Source organism: Anomaloglossus baeobatrachus (assembly GCF_048569485.1).
Source record: "Anomaloglossus baeobatrachus isolate aAnoBae1 chromosome 5 unlocalized genomic scaffold, aAnoBae1.hap1 SUPER_5_unloc_17, whole genome shotgun sequence".
In the NCBI taxonomy this organism is placed as follows: domain Eukaryota; kingdom Metazoa; phylum Chordata; class Amphibia; order Anura; family Aromobatidae; genus Anomaloglossus; species Anomaloglossus baeobatrachus.
Genome location: NW_027441792.1, coordinates 69,701 through 92,039, shown reverse-complemented (window position 1 = coordinate 92,039; position 22,339 = coordinate 69,701). Strand labels below are relative to the sequence as shown.

Genomic DNA, 22,339 nt, shown 5'->3' with positions numbered 1-22,339 from the left:
CCCCCCGATACATGAGGACATCAATGACCAGAAGATCCTAGAACTCACCTACAAGATGATTGAGCTGCTGACTGGAGAGGTGACACTGCTGGGAATGCTGGGACATTATACAGTAACGCTATGAAGGGATCGGGGGTGACGGTATCATTATATGTGTCAGGTTCCTATAAGGTGTCAGGACGTCACCGTCTATTTCTCCATGGAGGAGTGGGAGTATTTAGAAGGACACAAAGATCTGTACAAGGACGTCATGATGGCGGTTCCCCAGCCCCTCACATCACCAGGTAATAGACAGGACTAAATACACACGGCCTATAATTATCTGTATGTAAGGAATGAATTCAGTCCCTGTATGTGTCTCCTCCAGTTCTATCCAGTAAGAGGACAACACCAGAGAGATGTCCCCGTCCTCTTCTCCCACAGGACTGTAAACAAGAAGACCCCGATGTTCCTCAGGATCATCAGGTAGATGGAGAGAAGGGGCCATGAAATCTCCCTATGATGTGTAGACGGCTGTGAAGGTCTTGTGCTCAGTCTTGTTTTATCCTCCAGTATTATATGTGTTATACTTGTGTAATGAGAGCGGTGGAGATGGAAGGATTAGAGCTGATCACAGATGGGACTTCTCCATCTGTCTGTGACTTTTACAATATTTGTTTCAGGGGGAAGATCTGCCCCATATTAATACTACAGAGACATATGTGAGGGGTGATGAGCGGAGTAAAGAGGAGATTCCTACAGATAACCGCCCAGGTGAGTAGTGACCACTAAATGCAGAGAAGTCACAGATTCTTCTCAGTCACTGGCTGTGGCTGCTTTATCAGGGTTGTAGTCCGGCCATAGAAAATGGTCACCATTCTCCTGCTAGACCACCACATGCTCCTCCACCCAAAACTGTCCCCATTATTTTGGGGATTGGACGCCGTTGTCTTGGAGTGAGATCTTTTTTCCCACTCTGGTTTCTCTTTGTCTCATGGCCAGTGTGAACATGGTCTCACAAGTTCCATGTATACCATCTCATACTCCGGCTCACTTTTTTGTTTTTATGTAGTTTTTTTGTATTCAGTACAAACAGGGAGTGGCCCCCTTCTCAGCGAGCTGGACATTTCATTCTGTGAATCCCCCTGACTGTGTGTGTCCTGTTGGGACCCGGTCGCTCTCAGCCCTTAGCCACATTGAGGCCTATTTTAGACCCATGGTAAGGTTTTAATATTAGAGAGTGTAGGTACTATCCCAACTGGGTACACCTTGACGTTCGGTGGGATAGCTTTATGCTTTTTTTGATCAAAAACAGTGTTTACTAAGTACCCTATGTTTATATGCACTATGCTTTTATTTAGTTACAGCAGGGTATGTTTTCACAATTTTTTTCCTTGGTTTCTCTTTATCAGGGTTGTAGTCCAGCCATATCAAATGGCCACCATTCTGCTGCTAGACCACCACATGCTCCTCCATCCAATACTGTCCCCATTATTTTGGGCATTGGGCGCCCTTCTGTTGGAGTGAGATCTGTATCAGCCAGATCTTACAGGTAGGATCCACCCTATCCCCTGAAATTAGAAGACATTAACCCTTAGCTGCCCAGATCTCTAATCTGCAAAACCAAATGACAGCGTACGTAGAACTTAGAAAACCATGGGAAGAAGAATCTGATCTGTATGGTGGACCCCTAAGAGAAAGCGGAGGGTAATGATACTGGTGACGTCCTAGATTCTTAGTTTGGTGCCGTGTTCGTCAGGTGAATAAAGATTGATTGTTCTCAGTGGGAGAAACAAAATAATAATCTTGTAGTTGATGAAGAGACCTCAGTAGTCTGGAAAGCTTGCTTTGTAACATCATTTATTTCATCTTTATTCTCCATTAATAAGTATCATAACTACAAGATTCTTATTGTTTCTCCCACTGAGAGCAATGACTCCATCTTCCTAGAATCTCAGCATCTTATTGATGGATCTTCCTTCTCTCCCTTCTGCTGAATGTGCTGATAGGGGCACGGTCGGACTGGGGTGCCAGGGGCCTACCAGGGAAATTGCCTCTAGGGGCCCACACTATAGCTACCATAAACATTTTTATTAGTTGATCATTTTCGGCTTCTCTCAGTATAACATGCACCTTTTCACAAACTCCACAGTGCGCAGAAGAGCCCTGTCCTGTGCCTGCAGATAGCGCAGTAGATCCCTGACCTGGGCCTGCAGATCGCACAGGATTTCTTGTAGCCTCTTATTTATTGTAGATAATAATGGAATCTGTTATTTACAGTCAGTCGCAGTTTTTCTTACACACAGACATTCCTTGTCCTAGGAAAACCACCGAGTCCATCAGCCAAACAATAATCAAAGAGAAGCAGAACGTTATCCAGCATCTTCACATGGAAACGTTTACTAACATTAATCCCCCTCTGCCGCCATCTATCTGGGAAATCCCCTGTAAGGTGCGTGCCCAGCCGTCCACGATCAGTGTTTGCAGCATGTTGGATGTAGCATGGTTCAGCTGCATCCAAAATGTAAGTACAAGCACAGTGGATGGATTTCTAGAAATCACGTGCCCAATGTGATTCTTTTTTCTGTAGCAAACACTGACCTGTGGATCTTCTTTCTAGACCGCAGCATGTCAATTGTTTGCTGCGTAATCGCATGCTCCTCTGTAGGGAGAACACAAGTGAAAGACCTCAGCGCACTGAACCCTGATTGTGGGTACTGACAGGTGCGGTCTCCTGCGGAGGAGACGCGCGGCCCCGCAGGTCAGGACCCACTGCGGGGAGTCCTGATCGTGGGCACATACCCTAAGGGGCACTTTGCACACAACGACATTGCAAGCCGATGCTTGCGATGCCAAGCGCGATAGTTCCCGCCCCCGTCGCAGGTGCAATATCATGTGATTGCTGCCGTAGCAAACATTATCGCTACGGCAGCTTCACATGCACTCACCCGCCCTGCAACGTCACACTGGCCGGCGAACCGCCTCCTTCCTAAGGGGGCGGGTCGTGCGGCGTTACTGCGACGTCACACGGCAGGCGACAAATAGGAGCGGAGGGGCGGAGATGTGCGGGACGTAAACATCCTGCCCACCTCCTTCCTTCTCATATCAGCCGTGACGCAGGTAAGGTGATGTTCCTCGCTCATGCGGCTTCATACACAGCGATGTGTGCTGCCGCAGGAACGAGGAACAACATCGTACCTGTCGCTGCAATGTAATTATGGATTTTCCAGACACTACACCGATGATACGATTACGACGCTTTTGCGCTCGTTAATCGTATCATTTAGGATTTACACACTACGATGTCGAGTGCGATGCCGGATGTGCGTCACTTTCGATTTGACCCCTCCGACATCGCACGTGCGATGTCGTAGTGTGCAAAGTGCCCCTAAGAGTCAGTATGTGGAGGTGTGGAGCATTACCACCCAATACACTTCTCCATTTGGAGACTCTGGTGAATATTTGTCTTCACTATAGTTTCTAAACTAGGTTTTACATATAGAATAAACCTTTTACTAGTCCTGTGTATTCTGACCACCACACTGCTCTATAGACAGATCAGGCTTTTTTTTTTTTTTTTTTTTTTTTTTTTTACATATACAGTATTTAAAGTAATTACATATAGCCTAAGATAATAGCAATGACACTGGAGGTACAGGATAATGACACTGGGGATACAGGATAATGACACTGACACTGGGGTACAGGATAATGACACTGACACTGGGGGTACAGGATAATGACACTGACACTGGGGGTACAGGATAATGACACTGACACTGGGGGTACAGGATAATGACACTGACACTGGGGGTACAGGATAATGACACTGACACTGGGGGTACAGGATAATGACACTGACACTGGGGGTACAGGATAATGACACTGGGGGTACAGGATAATGACACTGGGGGTACAGGATAATGACACTGGGGGTACAGGATAATGACACTGGGGGTAGAGGATAATGACACTGACACTGGGGGTACAGGATAATGACACTGGGGGTACAGGATAATGACACTGACACTGGGGGTACAGGATAATGACACTGACACTGGGGGTACAGGATAATGACACTGACACTGGGGGTACAGGATAATGACACTGACACTGGGGGTACAGGATAATGACACTGACACTGGGGGTACAGGATAATGACACTGGGGGTACAGGATAATGACACTGGGGGTACAGGATAATGACACTGGGGGTACAGGATAATGACACTGGGGGTACAGGATAATGACACTGGGGGTAGAGGATAATGACACTGACACTGGGGGTACAGGATAATGACACTGGGGGTACAGGATAATGACACTGACACTGGGGGTACAGGATAATGACACTGACACTGGGGGTACAGGATAATGACACTGACACTGGGGGTACAGGATAATGACACTGACACTGGGGGTACAGGATAATGACACTGGGGGTACAGGATAATGACACTGGGGGTACAGGATAATGACACTGGGGGTACAGGATAATGACACTGGGGGTACAGGATAATGACACTGGGGGTAGAGGATAATGACACTGACACTGGGGGTACAGGATAATGACACTGGGGGTACAGGATAATGACACTGACACTGGGGGTACAGGATAATGACACTGACACTGGGGGTACAGGATAATGACACTGACACTGGGGGTACAGGATAATGACACTGACACTGGGGGTACAGGATAATGACACTGGGGGTACAGGATAATGACACTGACACTGGGGGTACAGGACACTGACACTGGGGGTACAGGATAATGACACTGGGGGTACAGGATAATGACACTGGGGGTAGAGGATAATGACGCTGACACTGGGGGTACAGGGTACTGACACTGGGGGTACAGGGTACTGACACTGGGGGTACAGGGTACTGACACTGGGGGTACAGGGTAATGACACTGGGGGTACAGGATAATGACACTGGGGGTATAAAGTAATGACACTGACACTGGGGGTATAAAGTAATGACACTGACACTGGGGGTACAGGATAATGATAATGACACTGGGGATACAGGATAATGACACTGGGGGTACAAGATAATGACACTGACACTGGGGGTACAGGATAATGACAATGACACTGGGGGTACAGGATAATGATAATGACACTGGGGGTACAGGATAATGATAATGACACTGGGGGTACAGTTTTCTCTATAGTAGTTAGTACCAAAGCCGCTCTTATTTCATGGATCTCCACTGCAGCCAGTTTTCTGCTCCTATCCAGGCCCCATTTCTCCAATCTGACATCTGTCACGTTACATGATAACACCTTTGTAATGCTGAATCTGATCCCAGTGTCTGAGATTTGTTTCTGTGGCATATTCCACTTTACCTTAGCTGTAATGTGAGTTTTATTTGTTTTCCATTTATTTAAAAAAAACTAAAATTCTCCAAAAATGTAAAAGAATTAGAAGTGATCAAGCAATGCATTTGGAAGCTCTTAAAACAAATAGTGATACCACAACATATAGCCAGTGAATAGCATTTACCGTATTCTGCTTTAGTGTAAATGACTATTTTGACTCTACAGAAGCCATATCTCTGTATAATCAAGAGTCTTTCAGCTATAACCATTGTGGAAATCCTCAATTTTTTTAGTAGCAGTTCGGTATAATTTTGTCCTACAGAATATTATTTGATTGATAATTATTCAAATATACGGGAGGCAAAATGAACAAAGAGGGTTGAACATCATGATCTACTGGTTCCTGCTCTGAGGTCTACTGTTAGATTGTAAACGTTTTTTCTTTTAGTAAATTACAATTTATATAACTTGGGAGTGGACCCACTGGGCCTCAGCATTGGGTCAACCAGGAGGGGTGTAACTAATTGCCTACATCGTCTTCACTAGAGCCTCTGATGTTGAGGATAGGCTTGGGCTTAAAGGTAGCCGCCTGGTGTCATTGGAGGTAGTCCTGGTACTGCGACAACTGACCCCTGGGGATGGGGATACGATACTGACAGTCAAAAATGGTATAGATAGATAGATACAACAAGTCCGTCGGGCACAGTGGATACTAGGATACAGACACATGTTTACACACACAGCATAAGAGTCTGCAAATGTAATGGGACCTGACAACTAGAAACTTGTCTCTAAGGATAGACCACATTACCCAGGCACCCCCCATAGGGAGAGGATGCCTTAAATACCTAGTGCCTCTCAGCCATAGGCTGAGAGACCCTTCTGGGTTAGGGCACACTGGTACTTTAAGAATAAGTATGCACTTGTCCATACCATGGGAGTGCTCCAAGGAGACCTGCATGGCATATGCAGGCCCTGGGAGATTGGGACAGGGAACACGAAAGCTATTTCTGGATAGCTGGAAGGGTGAGTGTGACGGCATCCCTGCCGGAGAAAGGTGGCAGGACAGTGCTGGCATGCTGGTAACAGTATCACAGTACCCTCTCCTTACAGCACTTCCCTCTTCTACGACTTTAAGGAATCTTCAAGAAAAGAGGGGCATTAATATTCTCCTTCAGGACCAAACACAATCCAATCATCCTAAAAGAGGGCTTTACATTTCACCTTTTTCATAACAAGAATGCCTTTTGCGTTAAAGACTTTGTTGCGACAGATGAGGTCCAAAGCTTGGAGCTGAATATGCTGCCAGGGCGGCGACTACAGCTGGGACAGGATCGGGTGGAGATGTTCGTGTCAATGCTTGCAAGCGGGTGCCCACTGACGGCAAGTAGGTCAGGATCTGGTCTTGTTGCTCCCGTTGATGGACCATGTTTTGCTGTATACTTGCAAGCTTAGGAGTTATGGAGCCAGTGGGATCCATGGCCTGGGCAAACTATTATGCTTATGGGTGCCTGAGGGAGTAGGACCACTGGGCCGCAGCACCAGCTTAACCAGAAGAGCCGTAACTAAACAACTACCTCATTTTCACTAGAGCCTCTGATTGCGAGGATAGGCTTGTGCTGGAAGGTAGACGCCAGGTGCAACTCCAGGGAGTCCGGGTACTACAGCCACTGACCCCACTGGTCAAGTATTGGATACTGACATTCTCTCATGTGGTCGGATGCAGATTGGATGGCTGGTGTAAGCAGGTGCAGCAGATATGGCAGGCACAGCTGCTATAGATAAATGCAGCAGGTATGGTAGGCACAGCTGATATAGATAGATGCAACAGGTACAGTGGGCACAGTGGATACTAAGATACAGACACGTGTTAGCAGACACAGCATAAGACTCAGCAAATGGAATAGGACCTGTCAATTTGGCAATGCATCTCTAAGGATGGACTACGTTGCCTAGGCACCTCCCATAGGGGGAGGATGCCTTTAAATAGCTAGTGCCTCTTAGCCATATGATGAGTCACTAGGCTTGCCCTTTAGGAATGGATGCATGCCACCTAATTGCGCTCCTAAGAGTTCTGCACAGGCCCTGGAAGACTGCGGCAGGGACTGGGAACATGGAAGCCAAGGGTAGGCCATCAGAAGGGTAAGTGTGCCGCCGTCTTCACCGGGGAAAGAATGCAAGACAGTGTGGAAATGCCAGTAACAAAATTAAAAACTATTTTATAAATTATATCCTTAAATTTGAATATATTATAATATATATAATATTTTTTATTCTTGGCAGATGACTGTACCAGGAGATTAGAGGCACAACTGACATCTTCAATTTTTAAATCAGATGACCCTAATATCCCACAAGATATAACTGAAGTGAATGCCATTACTCCAGGTATACCATCATCCCTTCACAGCAAAGATCTATCATCTGCTTCTCTTAAACAAGTCTTACCTTCTGATTCATCAAAGACTATTAAGAAAAATAAATGTAACAAAAGAGACACTAAAAATCAAAGTGCTCTTACAGCAAAGAAGTCATTTTCAACTTTAGAATATCAAAAAATCCAGAAAAAAAATCACACAGGAAAGAAAAGATTTTCTTCAGAATCTGTTAGTTACCAGAGACCTCACACAGGGGAGAAGCCTTTTTCATGTTCAGAATGTGGGAAATCTTTTGCACGTAAATCAGAATTTGTTACACATCAGAGAACTCACACGGGGGAGAAGCCTTTTTCATGTTCAGGATGTGGGAGATGTTTTAACCAAAAATCACATCTTGTTATGCACCAGAGAACTCACACAGGGGAGAAGCCATATTCCTGTTCAGAATGTGGGAAATGTTTTAACCAAAAATCAAATCTTGTTAAGCACCAGAGAACTCACACAGGGGAGAAGCCATATTCCTGTTCAGAATGTAGGAAATGTTTTGCACTTAAATCAAATTTTGTTACACATCAGAGAACTCACACGGGGGAGAAGCCTTTTTCATGTTCAGAATGTGGTAGATGTTTTGCAGATAAATCACATCATGTTAAACACCAAAGAACTCACACAGGGGAGAAGCCTTTTTCATGTTCAAAATGTGGGAAGTGTTTTGCACGCAAGGCATGTCTTGCTATACACCAAAGAACTCACACAGGGCAGAAACCCTTGTAATGTTTAGAATGATGGAAATACTTTACACACAAAGTGCATCTTTTTAAACATCAGAAAACTCACAAGGGTAGAAGCCATTATCACACCTAGAAGGTGAAAAATGTTTTAGTTCAATTATAATTTGTTGACCACTAAGAAAAGCTCACATGGGGAGAAAATATAGATTTGACAAACTGAACAAGAAAATACAAAGGAGACAGTCAAAGTAAAGGCAAGTAAGTAAACAAGAAAGGGAAAGCACGTTAGAAGTTACATTAGAATTATAATATATACAGTTACTAATAAACGTCTTTTCGAAAAATCTAATAAAATGCAATATTCCATGTGCATTGACCATTTCACATTGTGATATATTCACTATATGGAGAAGAGTATTGCAAACCTCCCCCCAAAATACCTAACATTCCTCCTCTCTTTTCCTCCTAACTCCCAATCTCAGCGATCTGCCATTCATTATAGTTAGGGGTACTTTACACGTTGCGACATCGCTACTGATATATTGTCAGGGTCATGTCATTAGTGACGCAAATCCGGCACCGGTAGTAACATCGCAGCGTGTAACACTAATGAGCTACGATCAACGATCGCAAAATCGTTCCAAAACGGTGATCGTTGACACGTCGTTCATTTTCTTAATATCGCTGCTGCCACCGGTACGATGTTGGTCGTCGTTCCTGTGGCAGCACACATTGCTATGTGTGACACCGCGGGAGTGACGATCATCTCCTTACCTGCGTCCACCGGCAATGAGGAAGAAAGGAGGTGGGCGGGATGTTACGTCCCGCTCATCTCTGCCCCTCCGCTTCTATTGGCCGGCCGCTTAGTGACGCCGCAGTGACGCCGCTATGACGCTGGACGCACCTCCCCCTTGAGGGAGGGATTGTTCGGCGGCCACAGCGACGTCGTTGACCAGGTATGTGCGTGTGACGTTGCCGTAGCGATAATGTTTGCTACGGCAGCGAGCACCAAATGTCACACGAGCAACGGGGGCGGGAGCTATTGCGCTCGACATCGCTAGCAACCGCTAGCGATGTCGCAGCGTGTAAAGTACCCCTTTCAGCGCACAATCTCCATGTCTGAACAATGTCTGTATCTTCTCTATACTACAATAATAAACGTGTTCATATTAGAAATTACTATTTCCATCTACCATCCATTCCTTCTTTGTGGGAGCATCTGCTGTAATCGAGTTTTTATTATCACTTTCCACTAAGTTTAGTAGTTTTTTTCCTCATCATTGGGAACTGACCCCTTCTCTATTTCCCAATACACATACTATAGGTTCTAAGGGGACTTTGATTGTAAATACTTACTAAATTGTTGCAATACCCGGACACACAAAACATTTTTCCAATAAAGTCTGAGTATCTAAACTAATGTTCTTCATTCCTGCTTCCTCCATTTCCTTTTTGCTGGAGCAGAGGTCGCCCAACCTGTTCCCTCATTATGGCATTAAATATCTTGGATACAATACTCTTATTACTGCAATTTCTCACTAACAAAGCTTTAACTGTTTGCTAATGTTTTCCAAAGTATATCCATTATTCCTCTGTAAGGCCTGACATAATTTCAGCCTATACTCTTGGCCTTTTTATTAGACAATATGAATTCCTCGTCCTTTTCCTTCCTTTCCTCGGCTGTTCACTCCTCCACATGAGGTGCTTGATTACATTTTCTATGATTTTAAATCCAAATTTTTTTTGTATATTCTTTATTTATAAGTTTAAGATACAACATAAATGACAGATGTACACCATTAACATTTCCCTTGGTAACAGATGTCAAACAATGTCAGTAACATTATAGTGCAGCTTAACAATACATTAATCTGCTGGTAAGGCAAGGGAGTAGGTGTATATAAAGGGAAGAAAAAAAAACGAAAGGAGAAAAAAGAGCGGGGAGAGGGATAAGAGTGGGGGAAAATTGGAAAATGAGTGGGGAAGGTGTAGTTATGAGGAGGTGATAAAAGTCCTGCTGGTTCTCAAGTGAATGTTTGATAGGTTAATAGAATAGCTCTCAATAGATCTCAGTCTTATAGGCTTAACATCTTACAATGTAATTTACATTAGATATCATCTACCCCATAATTCAGTAAGTTTCAGGTATATTTAACCCCTTTAGCCCCAGAGCACTTTCCGTTTTTGCGTTTTTGTTTTTTGCTCCCCTTCTTCCGAGAGCCGTAACCTTTTTATTTTTCCGTCAATCTTGCCATATGAGGGCTTGTTTTTTGCGGGACAAGTTGTACTTTTAAATGAAACCATAAGTTTTACCATATGGTGTACTGGAAAACAGCAAAAAAATTCCAAGTGTGGAAAAACTGCAAAAAAAGTGTGATGGCACAATAGTTTTTGGGATCTTTTATTCACGGCGTTCACTATAAGGTAAAACTGATGTGTGGGTATGATGCCGGAGGTCGGTGCGAGTTTGTAGACACCAAACATGTATAGGTTATCTTGTATCTAAGGGGTTAAAAAAAATTCACAAGCTTGTCCAATAAAAGTGGCATACGTTTTGCGCCATGTTCCGAAACCCGTAGTGTTCTCATTTTTCGGGATCTATGGCTCAGTGACGGCTTATTTTTTGCATCTCAAGCTGACGTTTCTAATGGTACCATTTTTGCGCAGATGCTACGTTTGATCGCCTGTTATTGCATTTTGCGTAAAACTTGCGGCGACCAAAAAACGTAATTTTGGCGTTTGGAATTTTTTTGCCACTACGCCGTTTACTAATCAGATTAATTGATTTTATATTTTGATCGGGCATTTCTGAACGCGGCGATACCAAATATGTGTATTTTATTTTTTTTTTAACCCTTTAATTTTCAATGGGGAGAAAGGGGGGTGATTTGAACTTTTAGATTTTTTTTTTCTTTTTTTACTTTTTTTGTTGTTTAAATTTTACTATTCCCCTTAGGGGGCTATAGCGATCAGCAATCCGATCGCTCTGATCTATCTGCTGATCACAGCTATACAGCTGTAAACAGCAGATACGGTCACTTCCTGCTTCACTGGCCTCCGGGCCAGGTGAAAATGAAAGTGACTCGTCATAGCTACAGGCGTCATCACATGATTCTGAGCTACCATGGCAACCACCGGACGTCACGTGATCACTCACGTGACTTACAGGGGGCGGCGGTAAGTGAAAATCTTCACCGCGCGTATATACATCTCACTGCCAGACTTTGGCAGCGAGATGTAAGGGGTTAATGTTACGGGTGGAATGCGATTCCACTCGTAACATGCAGGCACACATGTCAGCTTTTGAAAACAGCTGATATGTGCACCGATCGCCGCGGCAGGGGGCGGGGCTTAACGTAACACGCTCCATGACGGATAGATCAGTCCACGGTCGTGAAGGGATTAACCATGTAGTCCAGTCATTCAGGGTTTTTCCCTTTTTGAGTTTTGATAGTCTGATTCTCTCATAAATACCTATTTGGTTTTGTTTCTTTGAACCACTCACTTTGTGAGGCAGGTTCTTCACTTTTCCAATCTCTTGCAATGGCTACTTTTCCAGCGTTTAGCACCTACGGTAACAGAGAGTCTTTCATAAGTAATGAACCTGAGGGATCTAAGTTAAGATAAACCTTTGGTTAGGGGTATTTCGACCTTGAAAATTTTCTTTATAAGGTCTTGGATTTTCTCCCAGAAGCTATAGATTTTTGGACATTCTAGCCATATTGTTAATAAGGTGCCGTTTTCAGTTTTGCATCTCCAGCAAAGCGGGGAGATTGATCCATCTATTTTATTTAGTAGAACTGGGGTTTTGTGCCACCTTGAAGTTATTTTATAGTTCAGTTCTTGAAATCTTGCTGAGGGTGTGAGAGAGTAGGTGTTTCTGAAGATTGTATGGATTTCATCAGGGAGGAACCTTGTATTCAATTCTGTTTCCCATATATTTATGTAATTTGTGGTGTCATTCTTTTGGGTTAAATTTTTATTTATTTTGGCTATTATTTTTTCGTTTCCTTTTGTGTCTAGGAAAAATGTAAGTATTGGTGGGTCTGGTGAGGATGTGGAGGTATAAGGGAGGTGTAATTTAATTATTTCTTGTAATGTTTGAATTTCGGTTTCTTTCAGGTGGAGATTGTTGGTGAGCAAATTAATTTTGTCTTCATTGATGCATTCATCCTTGTCTATAAAGGAGTTCAATGACATCGTTTTATGGAGTTTTGAAAGACAAAATTTCCTCTTAAGTAGAGATGAGTGAACCTGTCGCGGTTCGGCTCCAGTTCGGTTCGCCGAACGGGCGTCTCGTTCGAGTTCGGCTCGGTGAACGTTCGACGAACCGAACTCGAACCGCATAGGAAACAATGGCAGGCAATCACAAACACATAAAAACACCTAGAAAACACCCTCAAAGGTGTCCAAAAGGTGACAAACAACTCACAACACAACACAAACACATGGGAAAGTGACAAGGACATATACTCATGCGAAAACAAAAGAGCAGGACAAGGAAAAAGAGGAGGAGACAGAGATATAGGCATGGCACGCCCTTCTAAAATCATGTAAAACACCGCAAGGTGACTCCAAGCGGAGGCTCCCTTTTTTCCAAAAATTGGGCCACACACACACCCACCCCTTCAGTGGCAGCACTTGTGCCCCAGTTGTACACTTCACAGCTAGATTTGCATCAAGCACATTCAAAAATACGCCATACTTAACCGTCCCCAGGATGACACCGGGGTAGGTAGCAAAGTCTTTCCTGATCCCAGCTCTGTACATCTTGGATCATTTTTAAAAACAATGTAAGCAAGGGTTACTCCAAGAAGAGTCTCCCTTTTTTCCAAAAATTGGGCCACACAGACACCCCATCAGTGGCAGCACTTATGCCCTAGTTGTACACTTCACAGCTAGATTTGCATCAAGCACATTCAAAATACACAAGCATTTACTCTCCCCAGGATGACACAGGGGTAGTAAATTCCTTGTGGAGCCATGACTTGTTCATTTTGATGAACGTTAGTCTGTCCACATTGTCACTGGACAGACACGTGCGCTTATCTGTCAGCACACACCCAGCAGCACTGAAGACACGTTCAGAGACAACGCTGGCAGCTGGACACGACAAAATCTCCAAGGCGTAAGTAGAGAGCTCTGGCCATTTTTCAAGATTTGAAGCCGAAAATGAGCAAGGCTCCATTTGCAAAGTAATGGCATCGATGTTCAATTGGAAATACTCCTGTATCATCCTCTCCAGCCGTTGACTATGTGTCAGACTTGTTGTCTCTGGTGGCCTTGCAAAGGAGGGTCTAAAAAAAATTATGAAAAGATTCAATAAAATTGCTGTGACCAGCACCAGATACGGTGCTACTGGTACGGGTAGACTGTTGAAGATGACGAGACCGTCCCATGTTTGTCAAGTTACAACTGGGAGATTCACTCCCTGCACCTGCACGGTTGTTTGGTGGAAAAGCCGAGCTAAGATCGAGTAACAGCTTCTGCTGATACTCCTGCATACGTGCGTCCCTTTCTATGGCTGGAATTATGTCAAAAAATTTGGACTTGTACCGGGGATCTAATTGTGTGGCAAGCCAGTAGTCATCATCACTTCTAATTTTGACAATACGAGGGTCATGTTGGAGGCAGTGCAGCAAGAAGGCACTCATGTGTCTTGCGCAGCCATGCGGACCAAGTCCATGCTGTGTTTGTGGCATAGAGGTGCTAACCGTTCTTTCTTCCTCTGACATCTCCCCCCCAACCTCTTTCAACTGAAATTTGACCAAGGTCTCCCTCATCCGCTGAGTCTTCCATGTCCATGGACAGTTCGTCCTCCATCTCTTCATGTTCTCCTGCACCTTCCTCAACATTTCGCCTGCTACCATGCGCCCTTGTTGATCCCTGTCCCCCATGGTCCCATGCCTGCCGCGTTGGTGATGATGAACGTCTGGACCTTGGTGATGTTGTTGTGTCTTGCGCATATGAATCCTCCTGTAGTTCCTCCCCTTCCTGTTGTCCCACCCCCTGACTTCGAATAGTGTTTAGCGTGTGCTCCAGCATGTAAATGACTGGAATTGTCATGCTGATAATGGCATTGTCGGCGCTAAACATATTCGTCGCCATGTCGAAACTGTGCAAAAGGGTGCATAGGTCCTTGATCTGAGACCACTCCATCAGGGTGATCTGCCCCACCTCTGCATCTCGTTGGCCCAGGCTATACGTCATGACGTATTGCACCAGGGCTCGGCGGTGCTGCCACAGTCGCTGTAACATGTGGAGAGTCGAATTCCAGCGTGTCGGCACATCGCATTTCAGGCAATGAATCGGCAGGCCGAAAGACTTCTGGAGCGATGCAAGTCGCTCAGCTGCGGCGCTTGAACAGCGGAAGTGAGCAGACAGTTTTCGTGCCCTGGTCAGAAGGCCATCTAGGCCGGGATAGTGTGTTAAAAATTGCTGGACAACAAGGTTCAACACGTGAGCCATACAAGGTACGTGTGTCACCTTGCCCAGGCGAAGGGCCGCACCCAGGTTTGCAGCATTGTCGCACACGGCCTTACCAGGCTGCAGGTTGAGTGGAGACAACCATTTATTAAACTCTGACCGCAGAGCTGACCACAACTCCTCAGCTGTGTGACTCTTATTCCCAAGACATGTCAAGCTAAAGACCGCCTGATGCCGTTGCGCTCGGCTGCCAGCATAGTAATGAGGGGTGCGTGATTCCTTCTGCGCAGTGAGAACGCTGGTGGCATGACCAGGCAGGCTTGGGGCGGAGGTGGAGGACACAGATGAGGTGGAGGAGGCAGAAGCAGTGGCGGAACTTGGACAGACAGAGGATTGACACACAAGTCGTGGGGACGGCAAGACTTGTGCAGCAGACCCTTCACCATCTATCACCATAGTTGCCCAGTGCCCAGTCAGCGACATGTAAGGTCCCTGTCCATGCTTACTGGTACAAGTATCGGTGGTAAAATGCACCCGTTCACACACAGAGTTTCTCAAGGAAGCGGTGATGTTGTGTGCGACATGCTGGTGTAGCGCGGGCACACCTTTCTTAGAGAAGTAGTGGCGACTGGGCATCTGGTACTGGGGCACAGCGACAGACATAAGGTCTCTAAAATCCTGTGTGTCCACCAGGCGGAAAGGCAGCATTTCGGTAGCCAAGAGCTTACAGTGGGATAAAGTCAACCTCTTAGCTTTGTCATGGGTCGCAGGAAATGGCCTTTTATTTGTCCACATCTGAGGGACAGAGATCTGGCTGCTGTGTGTAGACGGTGTTGAGTAGGGTGTCCCTGGAAAAATGCAGGTTTGTGAGGAAAGTGCAGTCGGAGACATGATGTTGCCTTCATCCAACGTTGTGCTATCGATGTCTGAGAGAGCTGTACACACGCACTTGTATCCCCTTCCAAACCAACTGACGACCTACCAAGCAAACTGCCTGTTGCGGTTACAGTGGTGGAAGTTGTGCGTGGAAAACCAGGTGTGACAGCTGTCCCGACAGTCCTAGAAGATGAAGAGCGCGCGGATGCACTGGAAGGGGCAGGCCGTGGATGGTTCGCTCCGCTAGGCCGCATTGCAGCACGGTGATCTTCCCACTGGGACCTATGATATTTATTCATGTGACGATTCATGGAAGAAGTTGTCAAACTGCTGAGGTGTTGACCTCTACTAACAGAATCATGACAAATTTTACACATCACATAATTTGGGCGATCTTTTTCTATGTCAGAAAAGGACCAGGCTAGGCAAGGCTTAGAGGGCATGCGACCTGCTGAGCCCCCCTGACTAGTGCTCAGAGGCAGAATGGTGGCTGATGATGCAGTTGTAGACGTGCTACCAGTGCTCCGACTCTGTCCAGGAAGGCGCAAGGTAACTTTGTCGTCGGTTGCATCCTCCTCCACCGCCTCTGTTGACCTCCTCAAGTGCCTGACTGTGGGTTGACAGTAGGTGGGATCTAGAACTTCCTCATCAATTGTTGTGTTTGCACTCCCCTCACCCTCAGACCGAGCCTCTTCTTGCCCTGACCGAATATTTAAGTTGTCATCCCAATCTGGTATCTGCGTCTCATCGTCATCAGTATGTTCCTCATTGTCTATAACCACAGGTGTTACAGTTTGTGACAAAGGGTCAACATTATGCTCAGAAACTTGGTCCTCATGGCCTGAATCAGAGTCACAAAGGTTCTGGGCATCACTGCAGACCATTTCCTGGTCTGTACTCTCTGTAGCTTGGGAGCAGACCTCTGATTCCCAGGCTATAGTGTGACTGAACAGCTCTGCAGACTCAGCCATCTCACTTCCACCATACTGTGCAGGGCTGATGGAGACTTCAGAGCTGGGAGAAAGCAAGTTTGATTGGGATGACAACTCAGAGGACTGGTGTTTTTTGGATGCGGTAGTTGAGGTGGCTGAGAGGGCACTTGTTGGACCACTTGAGATCCATTCAAGCATTTTCCTTTTTTGGCCATCATCTACCTTTGTTCCTGTTGTTCGTGTCCGTAAAAAAGGGAGCACATCGGATTGTCCACGGTAAGTAGTAGACATCTTACTTTTGCTGGTAGATGGTCTATCTTCAGCAGATGTTAATGGAGCTTTGCCACCTTCCCCACGGACAAACTCTTTTTTTCCTTTTTCAACACGCCTCTTCCCCTTTCCACCAGCATCTGTCATTTTGCCACTCATGTTGATTGCGACAAGTTTGTGCACTTAAAATGTGGTAGTAAAAATTGAGAGGTGGTGTAGATTGCAGCGGTGGTCTAGCTTTATTAACAGCAGAATAATAAAGAATAATTATCCCTGACAATGCAACTACGGCCCTTAAACTGGCAGCATAAATTGCTAGTATAATGGCTTAGTAACAATGAGTTTGAGTGTGCAATGCAGGCAGACGTGCTGCAAATATCTTTGCACTACTGGGGCAATACAGAAGTCCAACAGCCACGTTTAGGATGCCACTAAGTTCACTCAGTGGTTGCTAGTATAATGGCTTTGCAACAATGAGTTTGAGTGTGCAAAGGGCAGGAGGGTACAGTGGCAGCGTTGTGGGTCTGGGTAGAGGAAAGGAAGCCTGCCTTTCTATCCCTCCTAATGGGGAAATGCAGCGAGGAAATCCCTGACCTTAGCTACACAGACGCTGTCATCTTGTGTAGCTGTTAAACTCTGTTTTAAACTCTGTCAGCTATGGCTCTGACCCTGCCGGTATGAGCCCTTAAAAGGACTGATAGAAAGTGCTATCCCTAAGCTGTCCAGCGCTGTGTATGGAGCAGTATCGGCGATAGGAGCTGCGCCAGTGATGTCTGACACCAAGGACGCAGAAGGCAGATAATGGCGTGCTGGAGGAAAATGTCCGGTTTTATAATGCATGGACATGTGACATGGACATCCTATCACACATGCCATTGCTTCTCTGGCTAAAAGTCCACTTAGCTGTGTGTGTGTCTGGGATTGGCTGACATGCTGGACCGCCCCACTACACGCACGCGCTTAGGGAAGGAAGACAAGGAAAAAAAAAAAAATGGCGATCGCCATTAAACATACAGCAGTGATCTGAATGCGCTGTTCCCGCACACTATACACTGAAATGTCATAATAGTGTGAGTCACAGAGTGACTTACACTATTACAGCGGAAAGCCAGTTAGGAATTAGCTGGTTTTTTTGCTGCTAGAACCGTTCTCGAACGTATCTAGAACTATCGAGCTTTAGCAAAAAAGCTCGAGTTCTAGTTCGATCTAGAACAGCCCCCAAAATCACTCGAGCCGCGAACTGGAGAACCTCGAACCGCGAACCGCGCTCAACTCTAGTTGTGATACAAACTAGTGGTTGTTGTGCATTATTGCTGTGAGCAACTGTAGTGTTAACCCTTGTTGTCTTTTTGTTTCTGCCTTCCTGCTCTTGCTTTTCTCCTTAGTCTCTCACTGTTTATTTATGTGAGTTTGCAGTATGTCTGAATTTTGGTTTTCCCGTCTGTCGTAATCTGTATTTCCATCATACTCCTGCCCCTTCCTTCCAAGTTCAGGGGTAATCCAGAGGTTAGGGATAGCCTAAGGTCTCCTAGCATGAAGGAAAGTATAGGAGGCTCAGTCCCTCATTATCCTGCAGTCACATTGCGACAATCAGTCAGATTATTTACGGTAGCACATTGCAGAGAACTGGTGTTAGGAATGGGAGATCAGAATTAACTAAGATGTAACTCTTAAGGGTGCTTTACACGCTGCGACATCGCTAGCGAATGCTAGCGATGTCGTGCGCGATAGCACCCACCCACGTCGTTCTTGCGACATGTGGTGATCGCTGCCGTAGCGAACAACATGGCTACGGCAGTGTCACACGCACATACCTGTTCAGCGACGTCGCTGGAAACACCGAACAATCCCTCCTTCAAGGGGGAAGTGCATTCGGCGTCACAGCGGTGTCACTAAGCGGCTGCCCAATAGCAGAGGAGGGGCGGAGATGAGCGGCCAGAACATTCCGCCCACCTCCTTCCTTCCTCATTGCCGGTGGACGTAGGTAAGGAAATGTTCGTCGTTCCTGCGGTGTCACACATAGCGATGTGTGATGTCGCAGGAACGACGAACAACCAACGGCATGCACCACCAACGATATTATGAAAAGGAGCGACGTGTCAACGATCAACAATTTTTGCCGTTTTTGCAATTGTTGATCGTCGCCCCTAGCTGTCACACGCTGCGATGCCTCTAACAACGCCGGATTTGTGTCACAAACACCGTGACCCCGACGATATATCGTTAGCGATGTTGCAGCGTGTAAAGCACCCTTTAGATCTCGAAATTGGAAAACAGATTCTGAATAATTTGTTTCCTAATTTAATTTCTTATGTTATAGTTTAAAAAAATAAATCTAATTTCAAAATTATATCATTAAAAAAATAATAACATTGTGTTTATTTTAGCAGATGACTGTATCATGAGTTCAGATGGACCTCTAATATCTTCAGTATTTAAAACAGATGATCAAACTATCACACATGATAAATATGAAGAGCATGCTCTTGTCCAAGATATACCTACAGTCCTTCCTTGGAAAGCTGTGTCATCTGATCTTTTCAAACAAGTCCAAAATTCTGATTTATCACAGAATTGTAAGCAAAATAAAAGTTACACAAGGGATGTGGAACATGAACCAGCTCCTACAAGGGAGAAACCATTTTCATGTTCAAAATGTGGGAAATGTTTTATTCAGAAATCAATCCTTGTTAGACATCAGAAAATTCACACAGGGGAGAAGCCATTTTCATGTTCAGAGTGTGGGAAATGTTTTATTCAGAAATCAGACCTTGTTAGACATCAAAAAAATCACACAGGGGAGAAGCCATTTTCATGTTCAGAGTGTGGGAAATGTTTTATTCAGAAAATAAACCTTGTTAAACATCAGAAAATTCACACAAGGGAAAAGCCATTTTCATTTTCATGTTCAGAGTGTGGGAAATGTTTTATTCGGAAATCTTACCTTGTTAGACATCAGACAAATCACACTGGGGAGAAGCCATTTTCATGTTCAGAATGTGGGAAATGTTTTATTCATAAATCACACCTTGTTAGACATCAGACAAATCACACAGGGGAGAAGCCATTTTCATGCCCAGAATGTGGTAAATGTTTTACTAGGAAATCACTTCTTTTTAACCATCAAAAAAATCACACAAAATAAACCATTTTTATGTTCTGAATGTGGAAAATGTAATTCTCAGAAATCAGATCTTGTTAAACATATCAAGGAGCCGCACAGGGAAGGAACCTTTATCATGTTGTGAATAATTGAAATGTTTAACTGGTAAATCAAGTCTTGCCAACCGTCAGAAAACCAAGAGAGCGGAGCAGCCATTCTTGCTTTCAGAATTTGCCAAATGTTTTTTATCATGATGTACTATAATTCAAAGGGTTTTATCCAAAAGTCATCTACAATTGCTCAAGTAAGAATTGGTGAGGGAAAGAACCATTTCTCTCTTTTTAAATGTATCGTATTTTTCAAACAATAAGAATGTGGTCATGATGCACTGTTATGGGGGGATCTGCTGCTGACACTGTTACGAGGGTAATATCACCCAGTTTCTAGTGCAATGTGTTTAATGATTTTCCGTTTAAATAGTGCTTATAACAAATCTGTGGCTGCCTTTATTATTTACTAAACCAGTGAAGATCCGTAGATTAGTGAATTTAAATATAATCCAGTACCAAAATTTTTTGAAGTGACCCTAAAGTCCCCCAAAAGGAACTTCCAGGTTGTGAGATCCTACAACCATCAGCAATCACTCACAGTGGAAAAGTGAGCTCTACGACCCCAGCTCTGCGGCATCCTTCTTAAGCAGTTCAGTAATACCTTAAAAAGTAAGTGACCGCGCTGGATCAATTGAGAGAGCAATGTCTCGTGCTTAGATCAGCTGCAGAGATTTGTGGGATCCTGCTCTGCACACTGAGATCCCACAAAATGGAAATTCGAGCTCCACTTTGCAAGTAAGTTGGGCATTTCGTGAGGCTTTATGAACATTTGTGGAAGGTTTTGATACTGGATTATGTTTATATAATTCACTAATCTCAGGTTGCCCACTGCTATTTTTACTAAAAAGCGCAGCCCCAGATAGGGGATAGAAACTCTTAAGTATATCACATTGTATATAATTGCATTTTAAAACTTGTTTTGTTAATAAATGTTGGTAAAATATATATTCTTCGTGCCTGTCTTTCTCTATTGTTCAGATGTGATGATTTTGCCTCAGAACCTCTGGAGTTGAGGCCGAGCTGTAGGCATTTAGCTCAAAAACAGTGAGGGGATGTCACAGAGTTGTCACGGACGGCGGACAATCCAGTGGCAGAAGTTTGGAAAATCCTAGAGATTTGCAGAATGTGTTGTTCTCTGTTTCTGCAGCAGCGGACTCTGACTCTGGGAAACTGTCATTTTTTTTCTCTCAGTTGCAAGCCTCTGACTTCCTTTATAAACCTCACCCTGGAGTGCTTTGGGTGAGGGTAGTAGTTTATCCTGGCTGTGGTTTGCAGCGGTCATCTTCTCTTGTTCCAGAGACTTCTGTGGTAGCTGCTCCTAAGATAAGTGTTTGAATTTTGCTATGTACCTGGTTTCAGGCAGGTGGTAGCATTTGTGTCTCCCCTGTACTGTTTCCTTTTGTCTTTCTTAGCGTTAGTGATGTTGACGAAGAGCTCATACCTGCCATTCTTACTTAGGGCCAGATCAGGGTTTGCCTAGGGTGAGGTATTCCTGCTTGGTGACAGGTGCAGAACCTATATAGGGTTGGTGAGGGCAGTGAGGGTGAGCTGCACGTTATTGTCAGGGATCACTAGTTCTCCCTTTCCCTAGTGATAGGGAATTCTTTTTGCCTTCCCTTTGTATTGTAATATACGGCTGGTATAGCTTCTATCCCCAGCCGTGACAGGGGAGAAGCGAATCGCACTCTGCATCCTAGATATGTGGAAGTTGTTAAGACACTCTGGTCCCAATTTATCAAAGCTTTTATGCCAAAAAAACTTACACAAGCTTTGAAAAGTCACAAACATTTTGATCAATTCATTGTTGTGCCAAATTTTGGTGGCTTTTGCCATTTTCACTCTAATATTGACAGGGTTTGGGTGGGACGGGGGCGTGACAGCATAGCTCCTTAAATTCATAACGAGCTGTGGTGTGCTCTATGCCACAAATCTCACTCCAGTCCCTGATGGGAGTAATATTTCTAGCATGGCACAAGAAGGCACATGCCACTCGTCAAACGCTCCAGATTCATGAAGATTCATGCATCACTTCATCCATCAAGAGTGGCCCCCGCATAAATTGAACCCTTTATGTTATAAAAATGATCCCTTTAGAAAGGATAATTATTGTAATAAAAAAAAACTAAAAGGATTTTATCTGTCTGATAACCACTGGATTATTTTTTTGTGGGGCTACCCACAAATAGAGATAAGTGGACCTGTTGA

The 22,339-nt window shown here is 44.7% G+C and overlaps 1 pseudogene; it reads left to right on the top strand.

Moving 5' to 3' along the window:
* LOC142258894 (uncharacterized) overlaps window positions 1–20,992 on the top strand; it is a 36,634-nt pseudogene extending 15,642 nt beyond the window's left edge.
* The last annotated feature ends 1,347 nt before the right edge of the window (window positions 20,993–22,339 follow it).